A 12,502-nucleotide genomic window follows, 5' to 3' on the forward strand; every position below is an offset into this window, starting at 1 on the left:
GAAAGGGTCGAATATAGACTTTTTAAGTCCTTTTAAAGACCCGCAGAAACCCTGGATAATGGTTTAGCTTAACTTGATTTAGAAGGGGACAGTGGTTCAACACATTTTGAAATGAGTTTTCTTATCATTAAATTGAGCCATACGTAAACTCTACTTCAATAAATTTTGTAGCAGAAACCTAGATTAAGTACAACAATGTCATTTGACATGCCACAGTAAAGCCAAAATTTCCAATAAAAATCTATTATCACTAGAACAATAGCATTTTAGCATGCAAAACAAATTTCTTATGTTATGTAAAGCATATTGTTTGCAGAAACCGCAAGGCCTGAAGAATTACCACAGTAGCAAAAACAACACTTGATTTCAACATTGTTTCTGCCGTAAAGTATGTACTTTTTCTTCACTCTGTCCCTGTTTTATAAGTCTATATAGATTTTTAGTTAAGTTATTTGTGTTTATTAAATTGAGATGACAATATGTTGAAGAACTGTGTCGAATTCGCTTTTTAATTAAATTTTAAATTTTAATTAAAGCAAACTCAGCAAACAGCAGAATTTTTTTTTAGTGTTTGTAAACCCAGTAAATCAGCTAAAACGTAACATGATCGTAACATTTGACTTCCAGAGTCACGCAGATGTCAATCTATTGCCTAAGAAAATTGCAGATGTCAATATATAACAAAAAGGCAAGCAAAGAAACAAACAGACAAAAAATACACTAATTTCACAAACACTAAAGATGATGGACAACAGAAAAAAGTACATAGGAAAGAAATTTTGCCTCTTTATTCTCCATCCAAAGGAGATGAAAGGCAAGCTTGATGAATCAATCCAACCACAGAGCACTGTGATTGAAGATTTGTAACAATGGTATCACCTCGGTGGGTAGCAGATTACCTGCATCAACCAACCCTTGTGTGCTTTGAACTGCAAACCTTTCCAGGAACTACAGAGCCTTCCAGTCTCATTAGATCTGCCACACAAACCTTTTATATATGCATCTTTTACTTGTTCATTATAAGCTTGTCCCCCCTACACTCCACACCACCAAAGGCCCACTTTATCATATAGCCTTAAAATTATCTACCAGGCATAAATTCCCTTTTAAATTCCTTTATAGTTTACATTGTTATACAGCTTACTCTCATTAACAAGTATTACTGATGTTTTCAGGTTATGACTTTCTAATCGGCTTACCTTGAGCTCTGACAGTCATATACAGTATATGCTTTATATGATTCCCACACGAATCACAGCAATCTGCATCACGCTTCCAAAAGACAACTTTCCACTTACTTTTATGGTTGGATTTTACACTGTTCTTGAAGTTTGAAGCTTGAAGCTTGAAGTTCTCATGACTAACAATATATGTAAATAGACCCAAAAGATACATATTTAGAAAACCACTCCTCATTTTCAAAGACTGATTGAAACTTATAGCTTAAATGCCTGAATATATCTGATAATGTAAAAATGTGATGTGAAACATGCAGATTTGTAAGGGAATATTTATATCACAGTTTATTTCTACATTGTTCTAAACTTGAAATCACCAAAGAAATTATGCAAATCAGCTTTCATGCATAAAAAAAAAAAAAAAACTCTGTGCTGCATGCTTTTTGCAAGCCAATTTTAAGTGGTTGTTTCTGGAGAATGCTGAAAGTGCTGGGAGATTTAAAAAAAAATGGTGTGATAATATAATGTGTATGGATATATGCCTAGTTATAATAACTTTCTCCATTTTATCATTATTTGATGAATTACTGATTGACAGAAAATGTACCGTGTTGGGAAAAAAATGGTATAAAGCTCCACCAACTAAACCATTATCAGACACTAGCTAGCAATCATAAACTAGCATGGAAAGCTTAGAATGAAAGATACATCGAGAACAGAGTTCAAAAAAATATTATTTAAATATTGGTCTTGGAACAAAATCAGATTTAAGGGATCTGTGCGTTAAGGGTTAGGTAATGGTTGGGGTTTGTGTAAGAATTTTTTACAAGACCAACAAAACATGTTGACTCAGGAATGCCTTACTCTACAAAAATCACAATGAGCTTGGTTTCCCCATGAAGTAATAGCTGAAAAGAGTGACAATGATTTCATTTAAACACACATAACTGAGCTCTATAACAGTACAGATGTAAAGTGTGCTTAAATTGGATTGTGGGTGGTTAGTGAATAACATTTTGAGCTGAAATACGGCTTGCAAAATTGGTGCAGCTATTTAGTGAATTCCCCCCTCAGAGAGGAGTTTGCCTTAAGTACCAAAGGAAAGCCAAATGAAATGCGCAATCGTACTTTCAGTTCCTGTTCTGTGTAATCTCACTGTCTGAACAGCAAACCCAAATCATTTCTTCATTTTTGCCAACAATCAAAAAGCCCTAGTGACCCTCTCCAGTCCGCCGTCTCATTCCTTTCCTCATCTCAGCTCCTTTCAGGCCAAATCATCTCCAAAGGGCCTGAGACAAGAAAGGAAGTGGAAAGATGCTGTACTCATCGACTCTCACATGAGAACGGATCAGTGTCTGGATCTTAGTGGCCCCTGAAGACAACAGACTTTGATGTGCAGTACCTTCCTTTATGTCCAGACCCATCTCACTTCACAAAAAGAGAAAGCCCAAAAAGATTAAACGAAGCACATAAGAAAGGGAGGAAGGTAATGTTTTTTTTTTACCATTCTGCCATACCTTTATCACAACCAGACGTGATGCCAGAACATGAGAGGTTTGATCAACGCCCCAACGGTTGCTCTCCAAGAGACCCCCTCCATTCAAATCATTCCCTGTGCTAGGGAAATCATTTTCCCCTGGAGGAAAATTAGTTTTCTCATCACAGAACTTGGCACCAGGCACTTTTAGCAAATGTAATTTTGGAGGAAGGAGGGTGAAGAGCCAACATGGATTTCCATAGTGTCTGCAGAATATGGACTGGTAATTCAAACACAGTATGAGGTGCTAAAAATCTAGAGAAATCAGCGTTATTCATTTAGTTGGGAGGTTATCGCTCCTTGTGTGATATAAGCTCCCGCTTGCAGCTTGAATCTGTCCTCAGAAATGGAATTATGAGTAAAATTTTTAATTAAAGGAACATAATCATTTACTCTCATGTCATTCCCTTCTCGTGTTATTTTCTTTCTTCTGTGAAACATAAAATCAAGTGTCAGAAAGAGTTGCCCTTTTCCAAGCAACGATAATGGTTGTTGAGTTTTACTGCAAGGCTCCAAACAGGCTAAATGCACACTATGTAAGAACAGTTGTCTATATGACTTGGGCACTGTATTTCAAGTCTTCTAAAGCCATACAATATATTTATTTAAAGAATGGAACAAAGCAGAAGCAATTTTTAAATGTTTTTCTCATTTTATGTTTTACAAAAAAAAATTATAATAATAAATAAAAATTCTATATTTTTTAGTACTAAAATTGTTGTCAGGAAAATAGAGTACTCACAACGCTAAGCCATCTTAGTTTAATCACAACCTGTCCTCCAACCAATACACTCGTATAGGGCGTTTGTCCAAATCCCTGAAATACGACCCATCAGAGCGTATACTAAGATTGCGCCCCTATCGGCAAAAGGTCGTTTTTATATTATTGTTTTGTACTCTTTTATTTGCACTCTGATTTGCATTTCGTGTAGCTCAGTTGGTAGATTATTGCGTTATACCTTGATATGTAATCATGCTATCATGGGTTCGATCCCAGGGAACGGACGTGCACGTAAAATGTATATGCTAAATAAATCATAATTTAGCATGATTTCTGTGAGGGTTAGGTTTAGGTGTGGGGTTAGGTGTGGTAATTCGAACGAATAAGCCACCTAGTAAAATATGTACGAATTACAGTGAGATCATTGTAAAAAAGTCCACACATTGCATTTAAATAAACGTGCGTTTTGATTTGTATTGACATTATACGTCATTTCATGATGACGGACGCAACGCGATACTGTCATTATTTTTATATACTTTAAAACGCTTAACTTTAAAACGTAAATATAGGTCGTAATAAGGTGCTTGCACAAACGACCTATATGGTTGTTTTTTGTTGAAGGCCAGGCTCTTTAATCAATCTACACTTCTTTTAGCCCTGTTCTGCACAGCTGACAGAAAAAAGGTCACTAATTGTAATCACAATAAAGATTCACATTTATTTTCTAGAGACTGTGCTATGACAAGTACATTTCTGCAAGGTTTAAAATGCAATAACTATATTCTGATCATTCATGTTTTTTACCTGATGTAAGAGATCTGAATAAATCAAAGACAATCGAAAGGTCTTTCAAAGGGTCATCTAATAATGACAGAAATACTTCCTTACATACAGCACACACAGTTCTTAACCATGCCTTTAATGTGAGTAGACAAAGTCTACCTGAGTAGAACATTTACTATTAGAAATTATCTAAAGTCTTACCTAAAGTAAAACCTAAAGTTTTTGTTGTTGTTGTGATACACTGCAGTACAGCAAGCCACCAAAACAAATGTGTTGAAAAAGTATAAGATCAAATAAGAGACATGCAAGTAGCACAAACATGCAAGGGAAAACAATGGTGATTGTCTCAAAAACCTTTTTGGCCAAAAATAGAGTCCTCATAAGCACAGATGGCTGCAAGCAGGTCGCGTAATAACAGGGAGCCCTGCACCAGCTGAGCAACTGCCATTGGGATGAAAGGGAATTCTAACAGATCACTTTCTCCAGGTACTAGACCTCCTTTGTTATTTGAAAGGCATCATAATACGTTTGCAGCTAATGTGCTTCTAAGAGCTCCTGCGAGATGAATTCTGCAAAAGTAACAGGTCAGCCAAATAACAAGTTACACATTTCAGGGACCAAAATGAAAACCCACAATATCAAACTATAAAAATTGCTAAATGAAATGTAATGCCAGGTTCTTTACCATCATGCCATCAGTCAGGAACTAATTAAACAGAGCCGGGGATCTCTGAAGAGACCTCAAACCAGCAATGGTTTAGTTCCTTCTCATCTGCACACCTTAAGATGTTATTAAATTATGCTTGCAAATGATGTCTGGCTGAATTCCCAGTCTCTTACGGAGGTGGAAGTGTCATTTTAATCAGTGCTAAGGCCACAGTGGCGGACATTTTTGAGTTAGGAACGCTTTTATGCACCATCGGCACTAATCAGATAACGCTGTCAAATCATACTGCATTTAGCTACAATCTCAATTCTAAATATTCAGTATTATAAGCATGTGTTGTTATAATCACTAATTACCTTTTGAAGCCTTTATTTCAATCCTCTCAAGGGCAAGTCAAAGATATTACTTCAAGTGTGGCATATGAACCCCCGTAATGATATATATATATATATATACAGTACAGACCAAAAGTTTGGACACACCTTCTCATTCAAAGAATGATAAATTTCTTTATTTTCATGACTATAAAAATTGTAGATTCACACTGAAGGCATCAAAACTATGAATTAACACATGTGGAATTATATATGGAATTATATACATAACAAAAAAGTGTGAAACAACTGAAAATATGTCATATTCTAGGTTCTTCAAAGTAGCCACCTTTTGCTTTGATTACTGCTTTGCACACTCTTGGCATTCTCCTGATGAGCTTCAAGAGGTAGTCACCTGAAATGGTCTTCCAACAGTCTTGAAGGAGTTCCCCGAGAGATGCTTAGCACTTGTTGGCCCTTTTGCCTTCTGTCTGCGGTCCAGCTCACCCCTAAACCATCTCGATTGGGTTCAGGTCCGGTGACTGTGGAGGCCAGGTCATCTGGCGCAGCACCCCATGCAGCAACCTCTCCTTCTTGGTCAAATAGCCCTTGATGTCTTCAGTGTGACTCTCATAGTCATGAAAATAAAGAAAACTCTTTGAATGAGAAGGTGTGTCCAAACTTTTGGTCTGTACTGTATATATATATATATATACTCATAGCCATTGAGGCTCATAGCCATTGACTCATAGCCATTGAGGCTATGAGTTGCTAGAGTTTTGCTGTTGGAATTTGGTCCCATTCTTGCCTTATATAGATTTCCAGCTGCTGAAGAGTTCGTGGTCGTCTTTGACGTATTTTTCGTTTAATGATGCGCCAAATGTTCTCTATAGGTGAAAGATCAGGACTGCAGGCAGGCCAGGTTAGCACCCGGACTCTTCTACGACGAAGCCATGCTGTTGTTATAGCTGCAGTATGTGGTTTTGCATTGTCCTGCTGAAATAAACAAGGCCTTCCCTGAAATAGACGTTGTTTGGAGGGAAGCATATGTTGCTCTAAAACCTTTATATACCTTTCAGCATTCACAGAGCCTTCCAAAACATGCAAGCTGCCCATACCGTATGCACTTATGCACCCCCATACCATCAGAGATGCTGGCTTTTGAACTAAACGCTGATAACATGCTGGAAGGTCTCCCTCCTCTTTAGCCCGGAGGACACGGCGTCTGTGATTTCCAACAAGAATGTCAAATTTGGACTCGTCTGACCATAAAACACTATTCCACTTCGAAATAGTCCATTTTAAATGAGCCTTGGCCCACAGGACACGACGGCGCTTCTGGACCATGTTCACATATGGCTTCCTTTTTGCATGATAGAACTTTAGTTGGCATCTGCTGATGGCACGGCGGATTGTGTTTACCGACAGTGGTTTCTGAAAGTATTCCTGGGCCCATTTAGTAATGTCATTGACACAATCATGCCGATGAGTGATGCAGTGTCGTCTGAGAGCCCGAAGACCACGGGCATCCAATAAAGGTCTCCGGCCTTGTCCCTTACGCACAGAGATTTCTCCAGTTTCTCTGAATCTTTTGATGATGTTATGCACTGTAGATGATGAGATTTGCAAAGCCTTTGCAATTTGACGTTGAGGAACATTGTTTTTAAAGTTTTCCACAATTTTTTTACGCAGTCTTTCACAGATTGGAGAGCCTCTGCCCATCCTTACTTCTGAGAGACTCTGCTTCTCTAAGACAAAGTTTTTATAGCTAATCATGTTACAGACCTGATATCAATTAACTTAATTAATCACTAGATGTTCTCCCAGCTGAATCTTTTCAAAACTGCTTGCTTTTTTAGCCATTTGTTGCCCCCGTGCCAACTTTTTTGAGACCTGTAGCAGGCATTAAATTTTAAATGAGCTAATTAAGTGGATAAAAGTGTAAAATTTCTCAGTTTAAACATTTGCTACGTTATCTATGTTCTATTGTGAATAAAATATTGGCTCATGTGATTTGAAATTCCTTTAGTTTTCATTTTATTAAAATTTAAAAAACGTCCCAACTTTTCCGGAATTCGGGTTGTATATATATATATAATCTTTTTTTTTCATTTCAATAACTGAACTGATAAGCATACAATCAGTCAACTTTGGGGAAGCTAGCTACTTTGGGGTAGGTCGGCTTCTTAAATTCTTCGTAGGTAGCATAAACAAAGACCCAAGGTAGATTGAAACAACATCTATATCTCAAAATATATTTCAGAGGCAAAGGTGGCACACCATGCAAGAGATATAAACAGTAAACTACACTTTAGAAAGAGAAAGCATGGGGAAAAGGCAGAGAGAATCGACAATGGGATGCTCCCCGCAGATCCAACACATTCTCATTATTCTAATTTGGCTTTCACCTCGAGTTTTTGGTAACACTTCTCAGTTTTCAAACACAAACATTCTTCAAGAGATTTTGGCAGCAAAACTGAAGTCATCACCTCGCTGACAGTATTGATGGATTCAAAACTAAAACTCTCTCAGCTTTCATTCTTTCAATTATCACTCGTTCATATGATTCTTATGGTTTCTTTTCCACAACATATAATACTGACAACCTGGGTAGAATAGAGATTGCTTTTGAATGTCTTGAAAAACATCTGGGGACATCTTTTGGATGCATCCCACTGGGCCACATGATGCGTGCAAAACAATAGTTTACACTCATACACACAATGCATTTTCAGTGTTCACAAAGCATCATGGGAAATCATAGCACTGCTTGGCTCAGCTGCTTCGGTTTGGTTCCTTACTAAAAATAATAAAACAAAAGGGAAAAATTAGCAACATGAAAATACATATACAGCATTGCGGCGGAAAAAAGCTTCCTAAACCGATCGGTATCTACAGAAACTCAGAATGTAATGTTTTTTTGCAGTCAGAAATTTAACTTCAGAAATTGTCTCCACAACTGTATAAACTATGATGAAACTATATTAGTAAGAGAATCATAAATTAGTAAAATTCCTCAGGTATGGTATCGACCCTTAGAGATCACTATATGTAATTCCAATGGAGGAAAGAGATTGATTCACTTCATTTCATTCGCGCACATCATAGCAAAACCCAAAATAATTCTTAAACTTTCATCCACAGCTGAACCTGGAGTGAACAGGCTCGAAATGAACCATTTCGTGGTCAAAAATGTAGGTGGTTGAGTTACTAGGGTTACATTTTCAGGGCAAATCAGCAATATTTTTGAAAAAAAGGTCACAAAACACTTTCAAACAGGAACGAAAACAAATTAGATCTGCAAAACATCAAATTAATTATTATTACTGCAAGTCTGAGGACAGTTATACAATCACCCAACAAGGTTTTTATATAAAACGCATCTGGTTAAATGTTCCTCTGTTCACTTTCCTTCCTTTTTTTCAGGCTGCCTGTTTAAACCGCCCCCTAATCTGCTTTATTAAGCATCTTCTAAGCATCTATATTTCAGATTAATTAACATGAACCGTAGAAACTAATTACATTTAACATTTAGAAAGCCCACATAAAAAACGAAGCGTCTTTCCTTGTTATTTATTTACCTACGAATGTGTGTAGAATTGTACTGTAGGTCACATTCAAGTAAATTTAACCTACCATGCTTATTATGAACCTCCTGAATTATTTGTCACGAAATATGATATACATGACACTCCAGTCAGCTCTTATTCATATCAAGCAAGTGACCCCTGTGGAAAACAGACTCAGCTGAAAATACATGTGTGATCTTTGCATCATGTACAGCACCCTTAATTTTAAATGACAACCTGTAACACCTTAAAGAGGATTGTGACCAGCACATAATCAACACTCCACTAACAAGATCAAAATACTTTCTTTTACCGTTTCTAACACAGAAGAGAGGAATTATTTATAATAATTTAATAGCAAATCCACTCGCGTATACGATTTCTGTTTTTAGACAGAATAGTCCAAACACAATCACAAAACATGCAAAGTGCTCCACCAATTTGCAGCAGGTTGCTCTTCTATCAAAGAAACAATACAACTGCAAAGTATCTGAACTGCAGGCACTGTGATTCTCTTTCACTACATCCTCCTATTCTCACTCTCATGTGTGGTTTTTACAATCCATCCATAGTTTCCCTGGACCGCTTCCTAGCTTGGGTTTTGTTAGCTAATCTGGTGCGAGGAAGGCAAAGTTCAGCGGAACAATGCGGCATTGTACATCATCTGAGAGAAGAGATTAATGGGAAAGAGGCTGGTGAAACCGCGAGTGAGATAAAGAATTAGCAAATGAAGCTGGCGATTCTTTTTTGCCTTCCTCTACTGACTCCGGCTCATCCTTCATGGTAATTTGATTGAGAATGCTCCATGCATACTACAAGACCTACGTTATCTGCTCTACAGGGGAAAGTCTTGTTCCCAGAAATAACAAATCCCTGCCTCAGCATGTATCATCAACTTGAGGCTCATCATCGTTATTTTACATCAAAGCAAGCTGATACATGGGAGACAGTAAGCGAGGCAGGAGAAAAAGACGAAGGAGAATGAGGCGAAGCACTTAACAATCCTGGGTCGTGTTCCCACACCCCAATTAATGTGGTGCCAGAAGGACGCCTGCATTCCTTTCTCTAAACAGACGAAAACAGGATTGACGACAAAGCCTCACACGCATAACTCACAGTCTGACATGGAAGAGGTGTGTCGGACAGAGAAAGAAAGACAGAAAGAATGGGAGCGAGGAGAATTACAGAGAATGACGGATTGAGACGAAGGGCCCGTGTTTCCCAGTCTCCCTGGCAGCAATTTTACGTTTGTATCCATTGGCTCCCAGTGAAAAGGCAGTGAAATATCACCTGTCACCCAATCAGAGCACAGCACTCATTTCTCAGTGATGCTTTAACAACAGCTGCAGTCCACCATTAATATGTCACTGATAAATCAAAGTAACGTGCACAGGAATTTCCACAAAAAAAAAATATGTGGTTTACGTATAAAATGGATATATAGTTTTTCCTCATTATTCTGAAAGAAAGAAATCAAAAGTGACAGTTCATACGACATTTATAATGTTACAAAAAATGTATATTTCTTTTGAAATTTGTGTCTTCTAACAACTCATTGTGGTAAGGGAAATAAGCCATCAGAGTGTTATCCTGGATTCCTAAAAAAATGTTCCTTCAGATCTCAATATGCTGATATACGTGAAATATTCCTTACATTTACATTTACATTTACATTTATTCCTTACAAATCACAAGGCATCAATTATGATGCTTTGAAATATGCAAACATTCAAAAAGTCAAAAATACAAGAGGAAAAAAAACTGCTAAATAATGCCATTATCCAAAGGTCCAAATTGTCACTTTAATAATTATAAAATATAATTGTACATTATTTTATTTATTTGCATTTGAAATGTCATATAAAATATGACTGCATGGTCAGTAAGAAATTTTGACAAAATTTTGGATAAAAAGGACAGAGAGAAGTCGGTCCTTTCACCGAAAAAATGAGTTAATAATCAATCAATCAGTCAATCACTGACAAGATTAATACGGTAATATGCTAATATTATAAAGTTTGGTATTACAAAAACTTGCTGCAAAGACAACATTTAAAAAAAATTTTTTTATTATATTTAATATAATATTGTCGGCTAAAAGATTCCCCAAGGTATGAACAACAAATCTTTATCAGCTGCAAAATAAACAGCATGCCTTTCTGGTGCAAGCTCCGAAAATAAATATATAAAAGCCAGTAAAGTGCTTTTTTCCAAGGCTGCCAGAAAGGAGATTAATTGAAGCCATTGTAATTTAATGAGTTGTAGAGAGTTACCTGTCACAATGCTTCCACACATTCCTCTGTGTAAACAAAATCACTTTATTTAATTATTTTGCATCTGTCAAGCCACCACTCTCCCCACATCCTTCCACCTAACAACTTGCACTTAAAAAAACCAGCGAGTCGGAATCTGTCTTACATAAACAACACGCAAGTCATAAAGCTGTGCTGTCATTCATTGCTCCGTGAGAGGTAATTGGCGCTCTAAGGTGTAGACTCCTCCTCTTTGAAAGCCAAAGCGTACAATGTACGAGTCATTTTTTAAGGCCGGACGGTTTATTGAACACTTGGCCATAGAAAGGGTGACAAGATCCACTTATACAAGGGCTCTGTGTCATCACAACAATGGAGATAGAGGCAGGAAGCACACTTAAAAATAACAGGAAGGTCAGGCGAATCTGTCTCCATAACAGTGGAAAGTAGGGATGGGCATTTTCCGCAAATATCACATTCAAATATTTGAGCTCACAAAAAACGAATATTCGAATATTCGTTTATTTAAATTAAGTTTAATGAGAGACGTTATTTTTCAGCAACATTTATTGTTTCCGTCATTTTGAACAACCTTACACACAATAAGCTTGAACATTACACATCGTGTTTTGTAGCTGAAAACCTTTAACAATGCGTGCAAACAAACAAAAGTACAGATTAAAAGCAAAAAAAAAAAAGTGAACAAAAAAACAAACAAAAAAGTGAACATAGAAAAAACGTAAAGCAGCCTGCAGCAATTGGGCTATTGTAGAACGTAGACTTAACTTTGAAACTTTGAAACTGTCAGCAAATCTTTTTTGCTTTTTCTATTGTTTTACATGTTCTTGTTAGGAAATACGGTCATGTAAACATGATCGGGGGAAAGTCAGCTCCTTAGTCTGTTAAGAATAAGGCCGGCCGTGGAGAAAACGCGCTCTGACGGCACAGACGTTGTCGGGACTCACAAATAACGGTGTGCTAAGCGAATAAGTTTTGTGAAGCACTTCGTGTTTTCGCCACCGAATGGGATCCTCATCTGGTGGAATACATGGCTCTAGCAAGAACTGTTCCTACTCGTCTCGGCTGGCCTCGCTGTAATCATCGCTGAAGAACTGGCTCAGCCTTTTCCGACAAGTGGGCATTGCATCCTATTCTTTGTTGGTGGCGGTGGCGGCAGCTGCATCCGCACCACTCGCATCAATAAAAATGTTCTGATAATGTTCAAAAAAGTTTTTTTTTCTTACTTCTCTCATGTTTTCATCGAGGAACCTGAGATGTTTGTGCCGAGGGTCTAGGGCAGACGCGAGAAGAGGAGTTTTCACTGCATTCTCCAAGTTAGCTGTGTTTATTCATTGCTTGAGAGATGCCGCAACAATGTTCTTCAATTCGGTCACTTTCTGTGACTCTCCATGTTTGAAGTACTGTAGAAGACCGCAGTTCTTAGGGGCCGTTCACATATCATGTCTTTTGCGTGCTCA

At 37.5% G+C, this 12,502-nt stretch overlaps 1 protein-coding gene across 1 annotated transcript in view; it reads right to left on the reverse strand.

The window, feature by feature from the left end:
- LOC132154695 (calsyntenin-2-like) overlaps nucleotides 1–12,502 on the reverse strand; it is a 202,351-nt gene that overhangs the window by 99,128 nt on the left and 90,721 nt on the right. The gene's annotated exons all lie outside the window — the stretch shown is intronic.

The sequence above is a fragment of the Carassius carassius genome, chromosome 12, assembly GCF_963082965.1.
Source record: "Carassius carassius chromosome 12, fCarCar2.1, whole genome shotgun sequence".
Lineage (NCBI taxonomy): Eukaryota > Metazoa > Chordata > Actinopteri > Cypriniformes > Cyprinidae > Carassius > Carassius carassius.